Source organism: Daphnia pulicaria, chromosome 1, assembly GCF_021234035.1.
Source record: "Daphnia pulicaria isolate SC F1-1A chromosome 1, SC_F0-13Bv2, whole genome shotgun sequence".
Taxonomy (NCBI): Eukaryota; Metazoa; Arthropoda; class Branchiopoda; order Diplostraca; family Daphniidae; genus Daphnia; species Daphnia pulicaria.
Genome location: NC_060913.1, coordinates 20,598,053 through 20,622,714, shown reverse-complemented (window position 1 = coordinate 20,622,714; position 24,662 = coordinate 20,598,053). Strand labels below are relative to the sequence as shown.

Here is a 24,662-nt window from a genome sequence, read left to right as displayed (position 1 = left end):
ATTTTTGGAGTAAAGTCTAATTGTGTATTAATGTCTAGAGCAGGGTGTGTAACAGAAAAGCTCGTGTAACATGTCAAGTCCAGAATCATCAAGAAATGATTCACTTGGCACTTCGGATTCTTCTGAAGACAGTGTTTCTGATTCAGGAAAAAGTGAAGCCAATGCAGTGATCAGCAGTAAGAGCCGTCAAAATTCTGGGTCACTAGAAAGCAATTTTCAGGGTTTTTTTAATTACATGTTCATCCCACAAATTCATTAATAATGTTTTGCATTTTTTTATAGCTCGGTCGATTACAGCCACATTGGCTTGGGAAGTACCCAAAGATAGACGTGGCATACAAATTGTCACTCAATGAATGTATACACCTTAAATTTGTCAAAACTGTGGAGCAGGACGAAGATAGTATTGAAACCATTTATTTCTCTGCCATCCCCCATGACTGGTTTGCTGTTGACAACAGTTCTGAGCAAAAACATTTTTTGTTCCCCCCCCCCTCCGAATCTGTTAATAGCAAATTTATCTGCATACAACTGGCCTTACAACACCTTCAGGCGTTATTTTTATCCAACTAATGATTGGATGGAGTACACAGCCTCTTCGATTGGGAGTAGAGAAAAAAGCAGTAAGTTTCTAATCATACACAATTAATATTGTTCAATACTTAATTGTTTTTGTTAGTTCTTCATATAGACGCAATGAAAATCGTCAAGCAGTTAGTGCGGGGGTTCCAAGAGAACAATGAAGTGATGAAAAAAATGCCCCAGGAAAACGTGGTGCTAGGTCAGCAGCACTGTCTTTAAAAAGGCAGACAAAAGACCATATCACTCGCACTAATGTTGAAAAACCTTCTCGCAAAAAAAAAGGAAAGGCAGCTAAGAAAAAAAGAACAACCGACAAAGATTGGGATGATCAAATCATTCCACCGGTAGTCCATCCGCAACGAAAGCCGGAATATGAACACTCAATGCCGGCTCCCAAAAAGCAGCACTCCAGCCAACCTCTACCACACTACTTGGGCTATGAGAATGGTCAGCAGTCAGCAAATCAACATCTTCCAGGGCACAGCAAACCACATTATAACTATTCACAAAGTAACGGTGACACAGGCTTTCAACGTAATACCTACCAGCCTCCATTCTTTATGAACCAACCGCTTGAAAAAGATCGCCGTCAAGATGTGTTCTGCAATTTTGTAGCAGCCCCAGTTTACCACCAACTACTGTCAGCTCCGGAGGCACTACGCAATCCAGCTCCACCCACAGTTTTCCCTGCAGCAGTTTTTACACCTAGTGATGTGAATGATCGTCATCAAGACCCGTCTCAGCGTACTACAGAACTGCATGGAGATGTTCTGTCAGAGTTGGTTCGAATCCAAATCACGGAGCTAATTCGCGCTGGGCTTGAACATTTTTTGCATCCTGATGTTGACAACCTTGACAAGAGATTTTCATATATTACTCAAAAATTGAGTAAAGTAATCCTTCAATATGCAGGCGGATATGTGGAATATTTCTCAGCGGAAGTAGTAGAAATTTCAAAGCGATTCCAGCAACTACACCTGCAAAACTGTATGCGTTAAACAAGGTTCTGGATAAGGATACCCATCTTCAGATTTTTCTCGTCCATTACTTTGCAACAGATCCTAGATTAGAAGTCACAAAAACTCCTAGTCAGTTCATTTCTTCACTCTTCATTTTCTATGTAAACCGTTCAACGGCAAATCTACTGCAGTGGAAAGGCAACAACAGAGGGAAAGACAATCGTCCCAGCCTGGCACCATTGCTAACCCTTAATGCGATAATGAGAGGTAAGAGTAAAATTAATCCCCGCTGGATCGTGTATGTGGTACAATAACGTTTTTTTTTACATACAGTCACCCTTAAAATTTGTTGGAAGCAAGATTTCCTCAAAAGGACGTTATCAGTATTCAAAAAATTGTTCATTGTATTAAAAAGGCGAGGACTATTGGAGTTGTTCGACATCGGGCCGTTTTAGCTGCTTCCGGTCTCGGTTCCCGTCCAACAACTGCTGAAACTGTCAATGATGAATCCACCGACGAAGAAAATGCAAACCATCGCAGTGCAAAATGTCTGAATGCCCACGCTGAACTAAGTGCAAAATTTCAGGCACTACTGGTAGCAACCAAAGCCTTTAAACCAAACATATAACCTGACATGACAACTTTTGTTTCCTCTTTTCGTATTGTAGTCGAAATAAAAGTTCTGGACAACTAATTTTGATTGTTTAAACAAATTTTTGTATTACAGAATACGATAGAAAAGCGTTCTATAAATGATTTGAAAGTAACCATTGGCGTTAAAAAAAACGATATAAAGAGGTTAACATTACTCAAATTTTTTGGAAACAAAACGCACGATAGAGCGTAATATTAATCGTTTCAATACTACATATTTTGTTTAATTAAACGATAAAAATATCGTGATACATGCGTAAAAAACTTAAATTCCATGTAAATAAATATGGACTTTAAACTATATTTTTGCGTATAAAAATATAGTTATTTTGACGACTATATTGTTTGGTTTATGCAAGCATAGAATGATCGTAGTACTAGTGGTTAAAAACCCATCTTTTGGGACTTAAAAAAAGATTGAAAGAACTGTACTATCATCGTTTTTAAAACCGTATTTTTACAGTAAAAAAATGTTTTTGACGTTAAAACAAATAAAGAGAGTTAGTAATAAAAGCGCTTTTTTATAAATATATTGTTGGGTAATGAATAACGCTGGAATACTGCAGCATTTTATGCTTATAACATCGATAGAAAAACGTTAAAAATATGAATTGAGGAGCCAACGAAGCCATATTAATACGCACTCTAAAATGCATATTTTACGACGAATGCGTTTTAAATATGCGTTTTAAATGCATTTCGCGACGCTGTTTACCTACTAGGGTGTCATGTCATGTATGTTGCAAAAAACCCTGAAGAGCCTTGGAAAAAAGAAAAAGAAATTAATAAAATATATAAAAATTATAGCGAACAGAAATAAGAAAAGACCAGTAATCTGCCACATTGTTTTTTTTTCACTAGTTCAGGCCATCTAACTCTCAAATTCAATTTTTTCCTTTTCTGTGTTGGAAGCACTGCCAGAATTACTTGCAGCATACTGTACCAGGGACGTATTTGGCTCGAGACTGCGTCATTTGGAAAAAAAGAGTTAAATAGTAATATTTATTAATTGTTCCTAAATACTATTTTAGATTAAAATTTTCTTATCCTTTTTAAGGCACTAGGCACTAGGACTACACACTAGGCACTAGGATCATTTCTTTCCATTTTTATTGCCAAAATATGCTGCATGTTAGCATATCAGTTACTTTAATTTGTAGTGTTATTTATTGTACAGGGATCCAAGCTTTTCCTGATCTCAGCTTTTCAACATTCACACCAAAAATCGACGTCACATCTCAGAACTTAATTATTGGTGAAGCAGCAACAACATCGACCGATTCACGATTCGCGAGGTGCAATCTAGGTATAATTAAATTCTCTTACACTACAATAATAGTGAAGTCTGTGATCAATATTGGTTCAAAACGTATTTCTTCTAGGTAATGAGGATTCGCAATTCTCCATGGATAATGAAATAATAATAATAATAACAATGCATTCAATTTGTAAAGCTCCCTTTCCATGAGTTTTGACAAATGACCAAAGGCGCTGTAAACAACTCTCGATTGACACAGGGAATCTAGTTCTGGAAAGCTTCACGAAATAGGTGGGTCTTAAGAGTGGAATGAAATATTTGAAGGTTGGGACTGGAGCGGATGGAAACTGGCAGGCTGTTCCACAGAGTGGGGGCATAGTTGGTTAATGAAAGTGAAACATCTGCTTCTGAAACAACACAAACTGTGGACGGGGAAATAAGTAATCCACAATTTTGGTGAGTGCTGTTTACCCAACTCAATATGGAGCAAGTGCTGTTCAATCAACTCAATCTGAGTCCGTGGTGTCTATGCAACCCAATCTGGAAGCAGTACTGCTTCTACAACAGCTAAAAAATCTGCACATAATGCTGCTAGCCAGACTCAGCCCGGTAGCAGTATTACTTTGTTTCCACAACCTGGTTTCAGTGGTGTTACCCCAAAAAATAAAGACTTTACAGAATTAACACACAACCTGGAGTCTTATCATCGAAAATAGTGGATGGAATTAAAAAAAGTCATGCAAAACCTGCGTTAAATGCTACGATGCCACTGATAAATATTACTGACCACACTCGTCCAAAGCAGAATCTCAATTTGACATCGCTTTAGTTTGTCCCTCTTCCCTATAAGGTTGATGATAGTGTTATGAAAATGTTCTTCAAATGTATGGAAGAATTTAAGGCTATTAAGCAACATTTGCGTGTCATCGAAGAAAAATCGAAAGAAAATCAACTACGAGAGGTAGAAAAAGTTGAACTTGACGAGATTCCACTTACTAGTGTGGACGACTTTATTTATTTTAATGCTGAAGTTTCATCGATTGCTGGGCAATGTAATACCCCTGTAAGTTCTACATTATTTTTAACCATTGCGAGATTTCATTCTGGATAAAACTAATAAATTTTTATTTTATTAAGTGAAGTTTGTCAAATCAATTGGCGGTGCCAATGGACTAGATACCATCAAAATAGCTTGGTCCGTCTCAACAACAATCGACTGCTGAGCTTACTGCAACTGGCTTGGAATAAAAAAGGGTGCAAACCAAAAATATGGCTTGAAAGGAACAGCTATAGTTAAAGCTGTTCTTGGTAAGTAATTTCAAACTTGCTTCATATTATTAAGCTGGTTCTAACTTTTCGCGCCCGTTTTCCGATTGACCACTTTGACGAGGCCATCGTTACTACCCACCATTTATTTTGAGTTGCCAGCCGTTTGACTTCACACACTAGATAGGATCGACGCTGTCAAGAAGTGCATTTTACATCGCTATCCGCTCAACCGGCGCTCTATTAGCTCGCACTAGCTCGTGTCAGTTTTTAATCGACTACTTGGACACCATTTTATTTTAGTTGTAAGTGCTTAGTGCTTAGAAGACAGACACGAGATAGGATCGACGCTGACAATGAGTGAGTTTTCCATCGCCATCTGCGATGGAGACCCGCGATCTAGAGCTTTCGAGTGACTGCATACTGGAATTTTTTTACTGGCTCATTTTTTTCAGTATTCTCATTTGAAAATGGGAATGAGTGTTGATCACAAGAATGAATGTTGGAAAACAACAAACAAGCAGTCGGTTTCATGTCTTTTGGAAGCTTGTTAACGGTTAACAAGAAAGGTTTCCACTTTCAATCCCCCTGTGGTTGTCGCGTAGAAGAGAGTGACAAGCGCGCAACTTTGGCGCGGCAACGCGCACATACTCGATGGGTGAAAGATATCAACTTAAAAAAGTCACAAAAAAATTATTCATGGGTAACACGATGAAACTTTTTCACTGTTGAACAGTAAATAATGATCTTTCTGATGTGTGATCTGTATTTCTGGCTTAGGCCATATATAGCAGCAATTAACGTTAAAAATTCTTCATATGTCAATAAGTGAATTTGTTTTATTCAAATGGCAATCACAACAAAACAATTTTGAAGATAATAAAAAGCTCTTTTATTTAAATTTTTACATTTAATCTAGCTCAAATGGGTGATGAGTTATAAGCGATTTAGGGATAAAACGAACACCCAGAAATGAAAAGGGGAAGTTTGTACCTTTATATTTCTCTTCCGGCTTCAAGGATGAATCCGAAAATTGGCCATACCTTTACTTATGTCATGAAAAACACTCTTCAAAAAATGAAGATTTTCAAAGATTTAAGCAAAAAAAAACTGTTTGTATTCGAATGGAGTGACCCCGTAGCGTTCAAATTACTCGTTCGTTACCACCCCGACACGAATGCTCCCACAGTTCCCTGAATTGGAAAGCACTTTTGAGTGCTCTGACCCATCACTCGCATCACCTGGAAAGGAAAAACTGTCGTTGCAAAAGCTGCTGGAAAAGCTGGAATAGTCAGTCGGATTTGTTTTTGTTGTTGTTGCGATATTGATTGATCGTGTGACGTGCGCAAACCAACGATTCCCTTCATTGTGTCGCAGGAAAGTGTCGGAAAGTTGCGCCATTGTCGAAGTGCTTTCCCCTTCCAGTGTGGTGAGAGTGACGCAAGACAGCCTGGTGACTATTAAACAAGAAACAGGACCATCTATGAGTGACAGATTATATGAGTGACAAGCCTAGAAGGGAAATAGTGTAACTAACACACATAATTCGTGGACAAGTAAATTTTCGTATTATTCCGTGTAATTTATAACAAGAACTATTAATTTCTATTTTTCATTACAAATAATTGCAGTTGGAGCTCCACCTAAAGTGCATTAGCATTTCGAAACTTTTTTGGTGGGCGGTCAGGACCCAGGATAAAAAATTTCAGGATAAAAAATTTACAAATACTGGTAAATTGCCATTGTGAATTTCTCAGATTTCCATCTCCTCTCTATTTTTTGTTCTACACAAGTCATCTTTTTTTCAACAACAATTGACCGTAAGTTTTCGTTTCGGAAACTTGCTGTCTTCAATACAGATTTGTAGGGAACTAAGAAGTGCTCATATAACTTCTCGGTTGCATGTAAAACAAGACCGAGCTGATCGTAGTATGTTTCTGGAAAAATTAAAATTTGGTTTTTATACAACAGGGTCATTAAAGAAAATCGCTTTTCTTGAGGTGAAGTTCAAGATGATCGGAGCTGTATTCCCAAATCGATCCCCCCCCCCCTTACAAAAAAAAAGATGCATTCCATATCTTTTTGTTTAGGTTTGATTTGGCTCGGACCTGACAAGAAAATTTTTTCTCTTTTTAGACGAGAAATTCTGAAATTGTACGTTTCTATATCGCAAGAAAACTTCATTCGTTTACCATAGATGTTGATGGTACGTTAGAGAAAGTTGGATACGTTCAAATTGCATCTCGTCTTTGTCAAATAACCAACGATCAAACGTGATCAGGAGAACTCTACTTCTAGTAGGTCATTTTGCATCAACGAAAAACTTCTTGAAAAATGTATAATGGACTCCAGACAAGGAAATGGTAAAAACGATTGCCCAAAATGCCCTGAAAATTTATTTCACTTTTGGTAAAAAGCTGAAAATAGCGTGCAATCCCCGGTTTTACCGTTACCTTAACGCTTAGCGAGGTGCAGAAAACCCTATGAGTCTATAATATGTTTCGTCAACGAAAATCGCCGTATTCAACAAGATCTGACGATAGATCAAGTTAAGAAAGACCTTAAAAAATTGTCTGTTGAAGTAGGTTCATATTTTTTTTATTTTTCTACACCAGCTTGTTCATTCATCGTGGAGTAGATGGAAAGTATAATGAATGAACAATTAATTCTCTAGTTTACAGGTCGAATCTACAGCGTCCAGGAATCTTTTCTTATCTCCTGGTGTGACTGACGGCGCTTTGAAATTCGAGTCTGCCGACCAAGCTGCTAAAGCTACTATCTACTACTACCTTGAAGTAATTTTGACATCGATGATATTTAATAACGTTATTTGAAATCTATTTGTTTTTATTTAAAAATGTTCTTTTATACTGGATTATGGTTGGTGGAGTATCTGAACTTTATATGCTCGGGATTCGGAGTCTCTTAGTCTAGCAGAATTAATTTTGAAATAAAAAGAAGAATCCAAAAAAGACGGTTTGTTATTTACAACATATCTGTGTCTACCATTACGCAGTGAGTTATTATTCTCAATTAGTCTACCAAACTTTACTTCAGTGACACATTACTAAGTATGAGTAATTCAAAATAAGGTTTCCTCGAAAAATGAATCGTCAGGTGTCGTCTGCAAAGAAAAATCTTAGACGTTGCATGGATCATAATTTGAGCAAAAAAATTGGTAAGTTACATGATGAATTAAAATAAACTTATGTTAAAAATTATCAGTCGGCCCTAATTGCAATAACAGTATCTCGACACTTTTAGTCCAAGTAGCGCCTCCATTCCTTCTTCATGATATTAGCAACAAACATCATTTGCAGCCTTGCATGCAGTTGTAAACACTGCATTTAGTAAGAACTTAGGGTGCTTGGTGGATAGATGGCATATGAGTCAACTTTCTTTCCCTTCTCCAAGAATTGAAATTTTTTGTATATTTTTAAATATTTTAAATATTTTGCTTAGTTTAAATCGCCTTTGAAAGCTCTATTTAATGGTATTTTTACTTAGTTTTGCCTAGAAAAATCCTTTGACGTATAGACAGCCTTTAAAAACATGGCGAGATCGGGAAAGAGTTCAGTCCTTCAGCTAGAGTAATTCATGCTTGTCCTGAAAAACAAGTCTAAATCGTGTTGTGAGGCTTCACTTACAACAACAAAATGTGTACTGCTGATTTCTGCTCATGTTTTGGCTATCTAATTTTCATTTTGGATCCAGCATTTATTGTTCGTATCCCGGTTTTCGTTGTGACTTCACATAATGCTGATGGACATCCGGTGGTATGATCAATCATCCATATCGTGGTCATTTCTTCTGTTCTTCTTTTCTTCGCAAAATTTTTGCTAGTGATATGGTCTTCTCTCTGCCTTTTAAATGACAGTGCTTCTGTCCTAGCACCTTTTTTACCTACGCAAGAACAAAACCGCTTGACGATTTTCATTGCGTCTATATGAATAACTAACAAAAGCAATAAAGGATATATTGAACAATTTTAGTGTAGTATATGATTAGAAACTTTAATTTTTTTTCTTTAAGTTCCAAACTACTCGCAATCGAAGAGGCTGCGTACTCCATCCAATAAATGGATGGATTAGAAAAACGTCTGAAACTGTTGTAAGATCAGTTATATGAAGTTATATAAAGACCTGCTATCTAAGGAACAAAAAGTTTTTTGTTTAAATCAGAAACGTTGTCAACAGCAAATCAATTAGGGGGAATAGCATCTTCGTCTTGCTCCCCAGTTTTTACAACTTTTAAGTGTATTATAGCTTCTTTGTGTGACAATTTAAACTTTTTATTCACATCTATCTTTGGGTACTTTCCATACCAATGTGGCTGTAATCGACCAAGATATAATTATAAAAAAGCGAAAAATAATTGGTGGAGTTGTGATACAAAAATATATTTCAAAAGAAACCTGAAAATTGCTTTTTGAAAACTTTTAACTGTTATGGCTCTCGCTGATCACTCAATCAGCTTCACTTTATTCGGTTTCAAAATCACTCACTTATCATTATATGTATATATGCTGTATTCATTACTTGATGGACTTGGCATGTTTGATATTACAGCTTTTTGGTTACACACTCTGCTGAGATATTAGCATACCATTAGCCGTTATTCCAATAATTCGAACTGTGATTGACACTGAAATATTGATAAATTTTTCAAAAAACAACCGTTTCAATAATCCGTTTCCATCGATCGCGTCGGATTTTCGTGCTTTTTTTTCTGCTCTTCCAAAAGTGTCTTTCGCTAATTTCCCCACCTAAATAGATATTATAATACATAAGCAACATGTAAAAATTTTTTTGAAAATAAAACATTACATTTGGTTTGACATTATTGATCTTTTTCGTGTACCGCTCGAAACGTCTATATGAAGAGCTATGTGTTTTTCACCACACGTGCCTTACAAGTAAACAGTGCTTAACGATAGTGAGTTCACCGGGAACGAACTTAAAAGCTGGCGGTCAGAACAAGGCATAATCCAGCAGACGAGTGCTGCTCGAACACCTGAACCAAAAGGGAAAGCTGAAAGAGACCATCGAACGACTGTTGAAGCGGTTCTTAGCCTAATCCATGCAACAAATCTATATAGCTTACTAGCTCTGTGGGTAGAAGCAATATTCAGTTTACACCCAAAACAGATTGTTTCCAAAAAGGAAAAGCTGCAACCAGTATGAATAATGGCATAGAAAGCAACCCAATGTTTCTAATCTTCGAGTTTTCGAATCAAAAGCATATTTATTTGTAACAGATGCAGAGAGACAAAAATTTGATGCTTCCGCAATCCAAGGAATATACGTTGGTGAATATGAGAATCAGAAAGAAAGTCGGATCTTCGTAGCATTGACAGGAAAGACACACATTATCCGCCATGTTTAAGTGTACGAGAATACAAACCATTCAGAACAAGAAAAACTCATCAAATCTCGAGTCAACTCTGAAAATGAGAAAGAGTACAACAATCCTGGAGCCAACCAGAAACCTCTGGCTGAAACGAAAACGTGCAAAACTGTTGAACTTACCAGAGGAAAAATTTCCAAGAAGCAGTAGGGAATATTTGCAGGCGAAAAAATGGATTGCCCGAGAATCATTTATACCGCAACGACAGCTTTCCAATATCTTAAGTTCATCTATTACGAACCAAAAAACAATCAAAGAACTATGGAATCATCATAAGCAAACCTTTGGAAGATGACTATAGATGACGAAATGTTATCTCACAGAAAAAAACAATTCGTGGAAAATCGTACCGTTGCCACCTGGACGTGTATGCATTCCTAGTGGTTGGAATTTTAAAATTGAAACAGAAAAAGATGGCCTACCGAAAAGAAGGAAGGCTCGTTTCTTTGCAAAAGGGTACGTGAAACCAAAGTAATTGTCTGTCAAGAAACTTTTGCCCCAGTTGTCCGATACCATTCTTTCCGAGTGCTAATAGCAATTGCAGCTTCAAGTGATCTCGAATTATCCCAACTAGACGTGAAAACCGCATTTCTAAGTGGCAAAGTGGAAGAAGAAATTTTCATCTCTCAACCAGATACATCGTTGCTGGACGTTCGGTGTTAACCAAAGCAATGCAGATCCATGCATTTTTTATCGACTTGATAAAAACCATATGCTTATATTAACAATTTGGGTGGATTACGGAATTTTATCCGAAAGAAACCTGACTACAATCAACAAGACAGTACCTTTTCCAAACTAAAACTTTGAAATGGACTACAGAACGGTGGATCATTTTGTAGGCCTAGAAATATCAAGAGATCGGATCAAAAAATGGATTTTTATCACTGCTCTACAGTATATCGAGAAAAAGCTGTCCAAATTCAACCTGAGCACCCGTCACCCCTTTGTACTGCCAGTTGACAAAAGATAGCCACTACCCTGTAAAATCGAAAACAACTCAAGGGTATGAACAAACAGACATAATGTTAAACTTTCCTTACAACGCAGCAGCAGGGAGCATCGTTTACTTGGCCATCACGGTACGACCAAACATTGCTATCATTGCAGGACCACTAGCAAGATTCTGTGAAAACCTGGACCCATCCATTGGGAAGTGGAAAAAATATTTCTAAAGTACCTTGCTGGAACGCGAAACCATGACTTTGCTTTGACGGAAGCATTGCGTCAGCCAAAAGAAAATCATTGCAGGAATTTGAATAGTAAAGGTTCCCGAAGAAGAAGTTTGAGTTAATATGATGGAAGATTCAAAAGAAAAAGTGATTAAGAAGGTGGATCATATTTTTAATTTTGATTGAGAAGGTTGATTACATTTTTCAGTTGTTTAAGTTCTGAAATCATTCATGTTTAAATTTATCATTTGAAATCAAGGCTGTGGCTGTGGCTGTGGAGAACTCGGGTGACTGTTTAGCCTCTACCAGAGAAGAAGCCAAGAGTCCACAGCGTCTTCAAACAAGAAATCGTTATCCCTATAAGTGTTGTAATAATTAACATCGCCTCACTCAACTGTCTGCATAACGTGTAAGTCGAATCACTGAATCTCAGTACACATAGATTACAGTTAATACAAATACTCATAAGTGAGATTATTACTCACATTATTCAATACATTTCCTCTGTTATTTAACAGTACTCCATTGATTGAAAATAAATCATTTTATGTCTTTTTTTGGCCAAGTGTATAAGATCTTTGTTGTTTAATCCACAAGAAGAGTAACATTTTTAGAAGTTTCACCGATGAACTAGCCAGCTAATTTGCAATAGCTTTTTTTATTTCCGAGAGAAAGTTCGGATCGACTATACAGGAGGCAAAAGCAGCAAACAATAATGAGTCTAATTTCAATGGAGATGGAATTCTAGACGCTGTCTGACGTTGCAATGGATCAAAAAGTAGAAGATTAATCGAAAAAAAGAAGAAAACACCGTGCTGGACTGCAAGAGGATATGTCTAGTATTTTTTTTCGATAACGACCCGGTTTTTTAATCCTCTGCAAGTGAAAAATCCAATTAAGTTTAAAAATTTAAAAATTAACTATAACAACAAATAATTAAATTTGAATTCATTGTATGGATTTGGATCGCGATCAGTCGTTTTTATTATTCTGACATCTTAAAATTTTTGGATTCAAGCGAGCAAAGTTAAACTTACAATTAATCCACGAAACCTACGTTGACTGAGTTCACATGGGCAATTGAAATCCATGGTGGTGGAAAATGACGCTGGTAAAATGATGTGTTCTAATTTTCTTACCCCAATGCTTTTCTCCATTGTTGTTTCACTGTTGAAATATCACTTTCACTTTAATCAACATCTGTGACTGCAGATGGATTTACCATTTGATCAATCATCATGTCCAATTGGCTGTCAGTTATCCTAACTTCTATCTAATTTCTTCTTCTATTTAAAATGTTTGCCTTTGTTGATGTTTAATAATTTCGAATTACCTAATCGAGGTAATTTATGGATCCATTTGATATCCTGTTACACGCATGGGTAATACCTTAGATATTTTTTCCACAGCCCAAATGGTAAGTTACGGACGCGGTAGGAAAACAATTATGACAAGTTGAAATCAAAGATTCAAATTTTGACTACTCTATTCTCGTCATCTATTTCCATCTCTTCCCTCTTGTCTTATGATCCACCTCCCTACATCTCACCTCTCCTCTTCCCAACTCATTTTCTCATTTTCTCATCAATGCTCAGGATCTTTTCTCATCTCGTTTGTTCTCATCCCTTCTTATCTCTTCCTATCTAACCTCTTCTAAACTCTCCTCAATTCCTTAAATTATTAAATTATCCCATTCCATCTCTTTCTAACAAATATCTTCCCAACTTTTCTCATGTCTGTTCATCTCTTCTCATCTTTCCTCGTGACTACATTTCTCATCTCTTTCTATGTGACATATATTCTCAATACGATTCACCAATTTAGGCACTTGGGTTGAAATTTGTGATATTCAACACTATGAGCAACCAACTCGACACTGTGAAACACTTTAGAAAGAACTACCGTAATGTGCGGGGTGAATACGACTTCAACATTGAAAAATACAAATACGACATATTCTCTGACTGAAATTTACTGTAAGCCAACGGAACTCTCTTGTGTTGCGTACTACTCCGCATCATCCAATGAAAAGTTCACCACTGCATGAAAGGGGCCTTAAAAATACTAAGATACAATCAAGATACCCTCACTTCGTCGTTTTTAGAAATTCAGTTGTGGCTCCAAAAATTTAAAAAAAAAATGCTGATCTCTGCCGTTGTAGACATCGACAATAAGAGTTTTTATTTCCTTGGAGAAACTTTTTCTTCAGAATTAAACTTTAAGCTCTTGGGATAAGGGGGCGAGAATCTCCCCTAAATCTGTTTATAATCTGACACCACTTTTCAATTTTGGGGAACAATGATTTTTTGTTACTACTAAAAAAAGTTTATAGAGAACCAGCTCTACTATATATTTTGCTTTTTTACCTTTATGCTTCACGTTATGGCGCTTGGCACCTTGAAAAAGTTTTAATTGGACATCAACGTCAAGACTTAGAATTAATTGTACATGCAATTTGAAAGGTACGAATAGCGAAGAAGTGTTGTTTTCAGTCAACTTGCCATTTCCATCTCCCATAAACTTGCTCTCTACAAAACTGTCCATGATGTAATTCTTAAATCCGGTATAAAACATTTTTGAAATACTTATTTTATGCGGCATTCAAACATTTCTTTAAAAGGCTTTGGATCAGACTTTGGAATATGCAAACTGGGACTGTGTTCACATTTCACACAATATCGTAAGACATGATGACCATTAATATTACTACTAACAAAGAAACAAGACCATCAATATGAGTGTCAAACCCAGAAGGGAAATAATGTAACTCATAACACATAATTCGTGGACAAGTAAATCTTCGTGTTTTCCAAGTAACTCAATTCAAGATTTTGGACCTTCGGGGATCTTCCGAAGGCGATGATAGTAGAAATAATTTACATTCGCACTAGATAGCTTGTGCTTGGTCCGTTGTTGCTAGTGTCATTTCAGATTTTAGGTAGAGCAGTGCATTGATAAATACATTTGACATTTCAAAACTACTTGTGCCATACGTTGAACGGTCATCGGAAGTCATAAGTCTCTAATCGAAAATAATAATGCTGAATTCAAGTTGTCTGATCCGGTGTCTAGAAAGAACTATATTTCTCTAGGTAAACAATGCAATTTTATACCTCTTTACTATATTGATCTTAAAATCTCACGTTTTTTTTCTCTTACTTTTTGATTTTGTATGTTTTAATTGAGTTCAAAAAAATTATGATAGTCACACAATGCTGCTTTGATATAAGTGTCTTACCAGACAATTAATTTAAAAAGATAAATCATTGGATTTCAATTCATCTTTTTCATCAAAAATACTGCTGGAATTTTACCTAAAGTGCATTCGCATTTTTAAACTTTTTTGGCCGGGCATTTGCCCAAATCTGTTTCACTGAAATATCCGTCTCTGTAAGTTATAAATATCATACAGGTGATTTACGGGTGCTGTAGATTTTTCAAATCATTTTAACTAATAATTTTTTCTCATAAGCACTTTATTGATAGGATAAACGATTACTTGAAGTTAATTTTGATTTAATTTTATCATTGGCTCACCACTGATTCGTAGGATTTTGTAGATTACAAATTTATAAAAAAGCGTTCATTACGTAAGCTTGCTGTCCTCAATACCAATTTTGTGGGACCAACTATATATTACTTTTCAGTAGCATTTAAAACAAAACTGTGACTGTTCTGATCGCAATGATTCTGGACAAATTAATATTTGGTTTTAGAAAATATGGTCATTGAAGAAAACGATGTTCTTGAACTAAAATTCAAAGATGAGCTCAGCTGTTTTCCCAAATCCTCTCCCCCAACCAAAAAAACATTGATTTTTTTATTTTGTTGTTTAAGTTTGATTTGGCTCGGACCCGACTAGCGATTTTATTCTTATTTGAGTCAAAAAATACATAAATTTTACCTTTCTATAGCCAGAAGAACTTAATTCGTTTAGCATAGATGTTGTTGATGCGTTAGAGAAGGTTGGCTAAGTTCATATCGCAACTCGTCTTTGTCGTAACCAACGACACACTGTGATCAGGTGAATTTTACTTCTGGTTGATCAATTTTCATCAACGGAAAACTACTTGCCAATTATACTTTGACTTGAACAGAAGAATATTGGAAGTGATGGATAGGGTCAAGAGGTAATAATGGTTAAGACAATATCGATATTTGTCTGAAAAAGAAGGGCTGGGGCCGAATCCGCTGTTGCACTATGGTACCACACCGATATGGTGCCAACTGTGAAGCACGGCTGGCTAAAGGTATACCAAACCAAAATTTCTAACCAAAAGTATTTCTGATATTAATGTTTGGGACAAGAGAACAGCCAAAGAGAACCTGTTAAAGCTGGAGCTATGTTTGCTATGTTTATCCATGGAACGATAAAAACAAAGCGAAAAACGATTTGAATTAAGCCGCGCGTGCGTCCAATGCGACCAAAGAATTATTTTCTAAACGAGAAAATCGCCACGCTGTTGGGAAAGACGACGGATGGAATCTTTGTCAGGCAACGGGCGTACTAATAAGTACAATGTAACAACAAATACGGAGATCAACTGTATCAACAGGCAAGCGCTACTAGCGTAGCCATTAACACGGCATTGATTACTCCACCGGTAACCCCGGCAAATCTCGCGGAGAACATATGCTGGCTGTATTTGCACGTCGAGAACTGGAAGCGCAGAAAAGGAAAGAAAAAGAGGACGAGGATAACTTATTGAAAAACGATTACTCTATGGAAACTGAAACTGTTAATTGAGGAAATGCGGAGACGAAACAGGTGAAGAATACCCTGAGATAATCAAATTGAACAATACAATAAGAAAAATTAAAAACAAACAGAGGAAGTTAGACCAAGCCAATATATTATTGGAAACCAAAATGGAACAAAATACTGAAAACGCAGGAACTTTGAACAGCACCGTCAAAGGAATGGGTGAGACAATAAAAACAAAAGAAACTAAACAAAAAAGTAACGACAAGGTTAGTAGAAGAATTGAATAAGCAAGTAGCCGAGATGCGAACGGAAAGAATTCCAGTGACACAATCACAAAGAAACTTGCTACATCGAACACAAAGGACAGAGTTCGATGAATTAATAAAAGAGATAGAGACAGAATATGGAAATTTCTTGAAAGGAAATAATGAAGTAAAAGTAGTAGCCCTAGCAAGGGCAGAGATACTGTTTAACACGCTTGAAAAATCGCATCATGAACTATGGAAATACGGCGAAATAGATGAAAGACGAGACATAAGAATCCTCAAGACAGAAGCCGGTGAAAAGATAACAAAAATTAAAGGAAAATTACCGGTCACAGTGACAAAAATCTCAGGAACAGCGAAACCAAAACTTGGGCTCCCGAAATTCGATGGGGACCAGATGAGATACTTCAGTTGGCTAAAACAGTGGCAATCGTACGACGGAGATGAGTCCATTAGTTACATGGAGAAAGCTAGGCTTTTGTTACAATGTATAACTGGTAAAGCCAAAGAGGCGGTACAAGATTTACCGTTCTCGGATGGTAGTTACAAGAACATACTCAAAAGATTAGAAGAAAGATACGGCAGTAAGTCTAAAACATAGCAATGAGAAGGGATGAATTGAGAAGAATAAGTGGTACGATAGTACCCGCACAATATAGCTCGGAAACATTAAGGAACATAATGGATAAGATAACCAGCGAAATGTTGTGTTTACACGAACTAGGTGTGAGAGAGGAATCCCATGAAGAAGAAACTACAAATGTACTACTACAGTCATTTCCGAAGCATATGAAAACAAGGTGCTGGAGACAATCATGGGAAGAAAATCAGATCCCCAAGCTAAAAGATGTACTAACAAACATTGGAAGAGAAATAAGAATACTCGAAGCCGAGGAAATTGCGAGACTAGCAAATCCTAGAAAAGAGGAGATGAGAGAGCAAAAAAAAAGGGGGCTACAACTCATGTTTTACATGCAACTCGACAACACATAACCCACATCAATGTAGATCTGGTACACCAGAAGAAAGGAAAAAATACTATACAGAGAATAAAAAAATTTCTTAAGTGTCTATATGGTACTCATGCAACCAGTACATGCCCATTGATAAGAAATTTCAGCCTATGCAATGGAACTGACCACAGCATGGCGGTATGTACAGGAAGATCAAACAGACCAAAAACAACAGTAATTTGCATGAACAAGACAGATGGCATAGATAACCATTCAATAGGCATATTGCCCACATCCACAGCATACATAGAGTTGCAGGATGGAACCCTAAAACGTTTAGTTGGATTGCTGGACAGTGGGAGTCAAAATTCCTTCATAAAGAAAGAATCAATAAAAAATGCGAAAAAGGAAATCATAGATTCCAAAGTGCTGGATATATATGCGTTTTACGATAAAAGATGCAAAACAAGGCTGTACAATATCGTCGATTGCACCCTATGGGGAACGTATTGAAACGCACCTAAGAATAAGAACAGATTCATAGAAAGGAATTCCTAGCGAATTTGACGGAGTATCAACCTACGGTGATGGGAGAACAACTTATCAAACAAGGAAAGAAGTTAGCAGACAACCGTAACATCCACAAAACCGATAGAAAATAATGGGATCGAAATTTGATTCATGCTTCCCAGGGAGGCTTAGTCGGCTGAAAGGTTTGCCAATGGAGTTAGACGAAAAACCCGTAATAAGGAAAATATACCACGAAATATTTCAAGAACAAATCATACTGGTATTCCTAGTACCAGCAGATATGGCATACCAAGGCCAAGTAGCTTATACACAGCACCGTAACATTGTAAGAGAAGACGCAGAAACGACCAAAGTGAGACCGGTGTTTGATGCATCAGTAAAACAAAAAGGAGGAAGGAGCCTCAATAGTTACCTAAAACCAGGTCCAAAATTAAATCCAGCCATAATGGCAACAATAATGAGGTTCAGAAAAAAGAAAATACGTTGGATGGCAGGTATCGAAAAAGCCTTCCTGCAAATTAAATTGCATGGAGACCATGCACAATTACTAAGTGCTTATGGGTAGATAATTGGGAAAGCAAAGACAGGAAAATAGTGCACTATGTATGGACTAGACTTGCGTTTTGGTTAACATGTAGCCCATTTGTGTTAAGAGCCGTGATATCTCACCACTTGGACTCTAAGAAAGACAAGTACCCAGAGAGGGTGAAAAGCATTCTAGAAAGGCTCTACGTAGACGATTGGATGGGCGGATCAGATGATCTAGACAAAGCGGTAGAGGAGATATTATGGACAAAACAAGTCTTTGATGAAGCGAGAATACCGTTAGTCAAATGGTGTACCAATAGTGAAGAATTGAAAGAAAGACTACGGGGAGTGATCGAATTTTCGACCAAACCCAGAGAAATGAACTCAGACTTAACTGACGAAACAAAAAAAGCATTGGGTATCCTATGGGAAAATATGGTCAGTACCGACAAAATGGGACGAATATGTCACACCATTATCACACCATCCACACTAAAAGACTGGAATCAATTTGTAAGCGGAATAGATGGAATAGAGGATATGAGAATCCCGATGATATAAGATGAACAGGCATACACGAAGATGAGCCCAGTGAAATTAACATTTTCTGTGATGCTAGCGAAGATGCGTTTGCCGCATCAGCCTACCAAGTCCAAGGGGAAAAAAGTGTGCTGATAGCATCAAAAGCAAGGGTGGCCCCCAGCCCAAAGAGGTCGGTAACAATACCATGATTAGAGCTATTAGTGAACCTGATAGCAAGTTCTTTGGCCAAATATTTAAAGACTGAACTCGAGTTTAAAGGAGACATTACAATATGGACAGATTAAATGATATCCGTAGGCTGGTTAAAATCGGAAGACCAAGACTGGCCGCAATGGGTACAGAATCGAGTAACTCAGCTCAATGAATCAAAGGCAGGCATAAAGTTCTGCCCAGGTATCGAGAACCCAGCGGACATACCCTCATGGGGTACAACAGTCAAAGAAATGAATCACACCAAGTGCTGGAATGGGCCAGACTGGTTAACAGACAAGGAAAAACCGGTAGACCACCCAGTAGAAATAGATAAAGTCAAAGCCACGGCAGATGCAAAAATAACACATGTAAATACAACAAAGATAGACAGAACAAAACTCAGATTTTGCGTGAAAGATGTGAGCGAACTAGACACAGCAGTACTACGGCAATCTATGATCACAATAGGGGTTAATTTGATTTTAAAAAAACTGGCAAGGCCAACAACTCAAACGGTGAAATTCAAAAACAAATAATATACAGTAAAAGTCACTCCAGCGGAGGATCTAAGAGAAGCAAAATTCACTCTGATAAGGCAAGCCCAACAACAGAAATACCCTAATCTGTACGAAGCGCTAAAAAGAGGCCACCCAGTCAATATCAAAAGCCTAGATAAATTAAGACTCGTATTTGACAAAACTAACATGATCATACGATTCGTAGGCAAGCAAGAAGCGATGTTTTCCCGCCAAAGATATTGCCCCAAATACTATTACCACCAGACCATCAGGTCACAAAGTTGATTATATGGGACTTACACAAAACAGAGGCTATGCACCTCAAAGGATTAACTGGCCTTAACCAAGATGGTAGGCGGTCGTGCTCGCGATAGCGCTTAAAGCGGTGAGCTGAGTGGCTGAGCGCAGCGCTTAAATTTGTTGCTCAACAGTGCCATCTATGAGTAAAAGCTGAATTAATTTTTTTTACCGTTGAAGTTAACCGTCTAACTTGAACCTTTTAACCAATAAACTTTAACTGTTTAACGAGATGGCGCATGAGTCGAATTAGCGGTAAGCGGCGCTTAGCGTAGATGAACCGTTCACAGTAACGGGAGTTGATTTCGCCGGTCTCTTTCCAGTAACACCGAACTACGGTACCACGCAAAAAGTAAAAGCCTACGTTGTGATATTCACATGCGCAGTAACTAGAGCGGTGCATCTAGAAACGGTAGTAGATCAATCAATGAACAGCCTGATAAACGCATTCAGACGATTTATAACGCCAAGATCTTATCCATAGACAATGTATTCAGACAACGCAGCATGCTTTAAAACAGCAGCACAATACATGAGGCAGATTTATCAAAGTAAAAGATTACACGATTACTTGTCAAAACGCTACATTGTATGGCCATTTTCACCTAGCCTAGCCCCATTGTGGGGAGGCTTTTGGGAACGGATGGTAAAAACAATGAAATCATTGTCGATGATGGCCTGTCGATCGTTTACGGGTTAGAAAATGCTGCGGCGATCGACAACTGGTCTGCGGATGATCGCGCTACTGCGAGCCCAAAGGTGGCGAGCGTGTGTCGGGAAGAGCGACAGGATTTTGATAACGCGATCGTCGGACGGCTCTTCTTTCCTATCTCAAAACAGCCTTTTGTTCGTCGTCTTTCTTCTTACCACGAGGCAGTTTAAGGCTAGGGGGAAGATCAGGTCTCCTCTGGCTCAAATTGACGATAAAGGATAATGGTGTGGTAAGATGGCGATGACACGGGCGGAATTGGATGTGTTGAGATACGATTATGAACGATGGGACACGAGGGTCGACCAGGGTTTCACGCGTATGCGCAAACGGCGAAACCAACGAATCTGCCACGCGGGTCTTTCTCGGAAATTTGATGGTGATTTTCGGTATGACGGGTGATGGTGCTGTACGGAACCTGTAGACGAATGTACCGGGCGTGATACAGGAAGCGCCAATCAGCCCAACGTCGTTAAGCAGGACGCGGGCCGCAGAGGGTGGTTGAGCTCAATCGACTCTCCGGGGAATTTTCTGACGCAACATCTGTGTGTGAGGGCCGTTGGGCCGAGGAACGTAAATTTCCCGGTCGATGCACCAAATGTTTGCTTCTCACATACCGGAATAGACAAATTTCAGAGTCGTAATTAACTTGAGTCGAGGTGTATTTCGGCTCACAGGAAACGGGAACACAATTCGGGTTTTGGCGACGGGACGATAGTTGCCTGCTATACGTCCGCACGGTAAACACAAGTAAAAAACAAGAATTCGGAAAACGACTCTGAAAAGGTAAAGTTTAGAGCGTCGGCACACGTGCGCTCTACACCAGCAAAATTTCAAGTGAAATGTAATCGTTTCTGTCTAGCCCCTCCCTTCTTCTCCGATTCCCTTACTTCGGTCCAAACTTTGTTGGATCGATTCCCAATAATTCCAGTAAGTCCAAAAATTGACAGTTTGGAAATCTTGGACTTCTCGAAGCATAGACGATTTTCTATCTCGGCTCTCTCTCGACTCACTTGTGTGTTTCGTTATGCTATGTGTGATTCATTCCAGGATTGAATTAGAAATGATCCACCATCCATCAAGGGCACAACTCTCTTGGCCTTTTCCTTAACTCTCTCTAGTGGTGTCCTCCTTTCAAAATGTATTCCGCGGCGTCGTCCTTCTTTCTGATTTGGTGAGCGCGCTGTGGAATCGCAGGCCTAAAAACTCGAATGGATTTGATTTATTCTTCGTTTCTTTCCTTTTCTCTCTCCCTCTATTTATTATATAATATCTTTTTTCTCTTCTGAAGCACAAGAACGAGCAAGGGGGAGAAGTTTTTCGAGTTTTTCTAAATTTAATTTTCTTTTTTAATTTAAGAAAAAATAAGGGTAAAATATATTACCTTACCAAATGGAAGACCTTGGGCGAGTTTGACAATACCTGGGAGTCCGTAGAAAACTTGCAACACTGCTTGGGAGTTAGGAGAACATATTTCGTTAAATGTAAGTAAAAAACGAAATTAATAATAGATTTAAAAAATGACCTACAACTGTAATCGGAAGAGTTGATTGAAACGGGAAGAACTCCTTGAACTAGACAAATGCTCTTCATGGGCAATTGTTAGAAATCGCAGGAAATTTTTTTTATTTGTTTTTTTCAAACGATTTGTTCTTGTCATAAACAGAACGTTTGAAGGTTTAGGGGGAATCAAAATATTAGCGAGTAAATTGCAATCCAAAAAATAACCGTAAACTTAATCAACAGTTTGGCTGCACTCCAAAATGGATGGCGTTGGAGGCCAACTTGTTTAGAATTGAGGAAAATGTAACATTATCGCTTTTTAGTATGTCCGTTTGTTATCATTTTTTTCTATCTTGCAACGATTTCGCAATTCTGCCGTTAAAGAAAGTTTAAGCCAAAAAATATGAAATTCCCATTGCCAAATATCGGCTTCTTGTTGTCTTGTACCGTTTTGTATGTCATGTACCGTATTATTTTTCATTCGTTTCTTCATCCAGTGATGCACATTCGTCAATGTCGAGGCAGCTCTTGGCGTCCGTTTCGCTCAGACGGTATCCACCGGGACATTCGCACCTCATTCCACCTTTGAGATTGACGCACCAGTGTGAAAAGCCTCCATTTTACTTGGCAAATTCGTCGATATTTTTTTTTCAAACAACACCCAAGACTTTTTAGCCCTCCGCCTGAATTTGATTGAATCTGTTTTGATTTTTACCTTTGCAAGTTTTCTGATCGGCACGAAGCCAGTAGCCGGCAATGCACTTGCATTCGGCACTTCCGGGCAGGTTGAAAACAGTGATGAGAGCATCCAAAGTTGGGCAGCGTTTGGTCCGAGCATTCTTCCACATCAACGCACGTTTTGTGGTCACTGGCGTCCAAGGAGTAGCCGGAAGGGCATGAACAGTGGGCCAATCTATCCATATTGACGCACTGATGCGAAAACCGAAATTGTTGCTCGTCAAACATTCGTCAATATCTGAAATCGAGTCCGACCATTTTGAAATATTCAGAATTCTTGGGTACTAGATTTTAAAAATTGATTACCTCGACATTTTTTGCCATCGTTGGTCATTTTCCAGCCTCTGGGGCAGTCTCAATGATCCGATCCTTGCGTATTGACACAGAGATGGGAGCAACCAAATTGATCCTCTGTGGCGCATCCAAACAGGCCGATCAATCTTCGGCTTTTTCCAGCCGATCGGCTAGTTGAAAACCTTCCGGACAAGTCTCTTCCAGCTCTGGAATCTTTTCTTCCTCTTTAGTCTCAACTATTACTGCAGGAGGAGGCGGCGTCGTCGTCGTGATAGGTTCGATTTTGTTCTGTTTGCTGTCTTCCGGTTCTTCCGGTTCTTCCTCCTCTCCATCTTTGCTCTCCTCCTTCTTCTTCTTCTCCGTTCTCTTCATCTTCGTCTTCCTCTTCTGCCGAAATGAGAGCAGACGATTCCGTGGTTTTGGTAGTCGTCGTAATCGCTTCCATCGTCGTCGGAATTGACGTGGTGGTCGATGCCTCCGTCAAAGTGGTTGTTGGAGAGGGGATGGTTGAGGTCGTCGTAGTCGTGGGAGTGGTGCTGGTGGTTGAAGTGGTCGTACTCGTCTGAGTGGAACTGGAAGTAGCTGCTTCCTGTATTGCTTCCGCGGCTTCTCCATCGTCTTCCTCGTTTTCGGTTTCTTGTCTGTCCTCTTGCGAGGAAGCCACGTCCTCCTCCGAACAGCGGAAAGAGCCGATGGTGTTGATGCACAAGCCCGCACAATTTTGCTCAACGTCCTCCACTTCGCATTCGTCCATGTCAGTTTTTGTGGTTTTGTTATTTATATCTTATATTGTATCAAAGCAACTACAATGCTGCTCAGTAGTTTTAGGTCGTAGATTAGCAGCAACTACTACTACGTAATCTAAAATTTAAAACTTATAAATTGGATTAACCAAACTATATGTTACAAACCGCAGCAGTCTGCCATTGAATTCAGAGCAATGCTCACAAGAACCAAAAAGCAACAACCCGAAAAAATAAAAATATCTAGAACTCTATAAGATATAACTAAATTAGCATTTTTCAACGCTCTAAAAAGAGAACCTGATTAACTGACGGTGGGAACAATAACGGGGCCTTTCCGACACTCCTGCTGGCTGTGTGTACGTTGTTCTATAATCCGAAGCTAGCGCCTTCCAGTTGTGAAATGAAGCAGTCGAAAAGATGAGGCAGTCGAAAAGGAGCCGCTAAATCTGATAATTAGTTAAGGAGTGACCAAGAGGAACAGCACCACACGTCACTCAAAACTGTCGGCAGGTTTTTTCGACCGTCTTAAATTTAAGGAAATTTTATTCAATTCCCTTTTTTAAAAGGATAAATGTATGTATGTATGTATGTATCAATTTATATAGCGCACTATCGCATGGAACTGAATCCCGATCTAATGACGCTGTTTCGTTTCCAATTTGGAAGATGTGATTGAACACATCACCGTATGTTTAACGTCATATCCTTGAAAGCAATCCAGGATCCCTGTGTTATGCGTGCTGCCTTTCTCCACGGCGCGACTGCTACAGGTTTTTGACGGGTTCAGCTGGGTTTCGAAACCAGAGCCTCATTACCTTATTTCCAAAGCGTTGACGCTCTAA

General features: G+C 38.4%; 1 long non-coding RNA gene across 1 annotated transcript; it reads left to right on the top strand.

Moving 5' to 3' along the window:
* On the top strand, positions 1-24,662 carry LOC124321221. The gene is made up of 4 exons (XR_006914195.1): positions 1-14; positions 5,244-5,246; positions 7,984-7,988; positions 24,387-24,662. It is a non-coding gene; the product is annotated as an uncharacterized LOC124321221 (long non-coding RNA).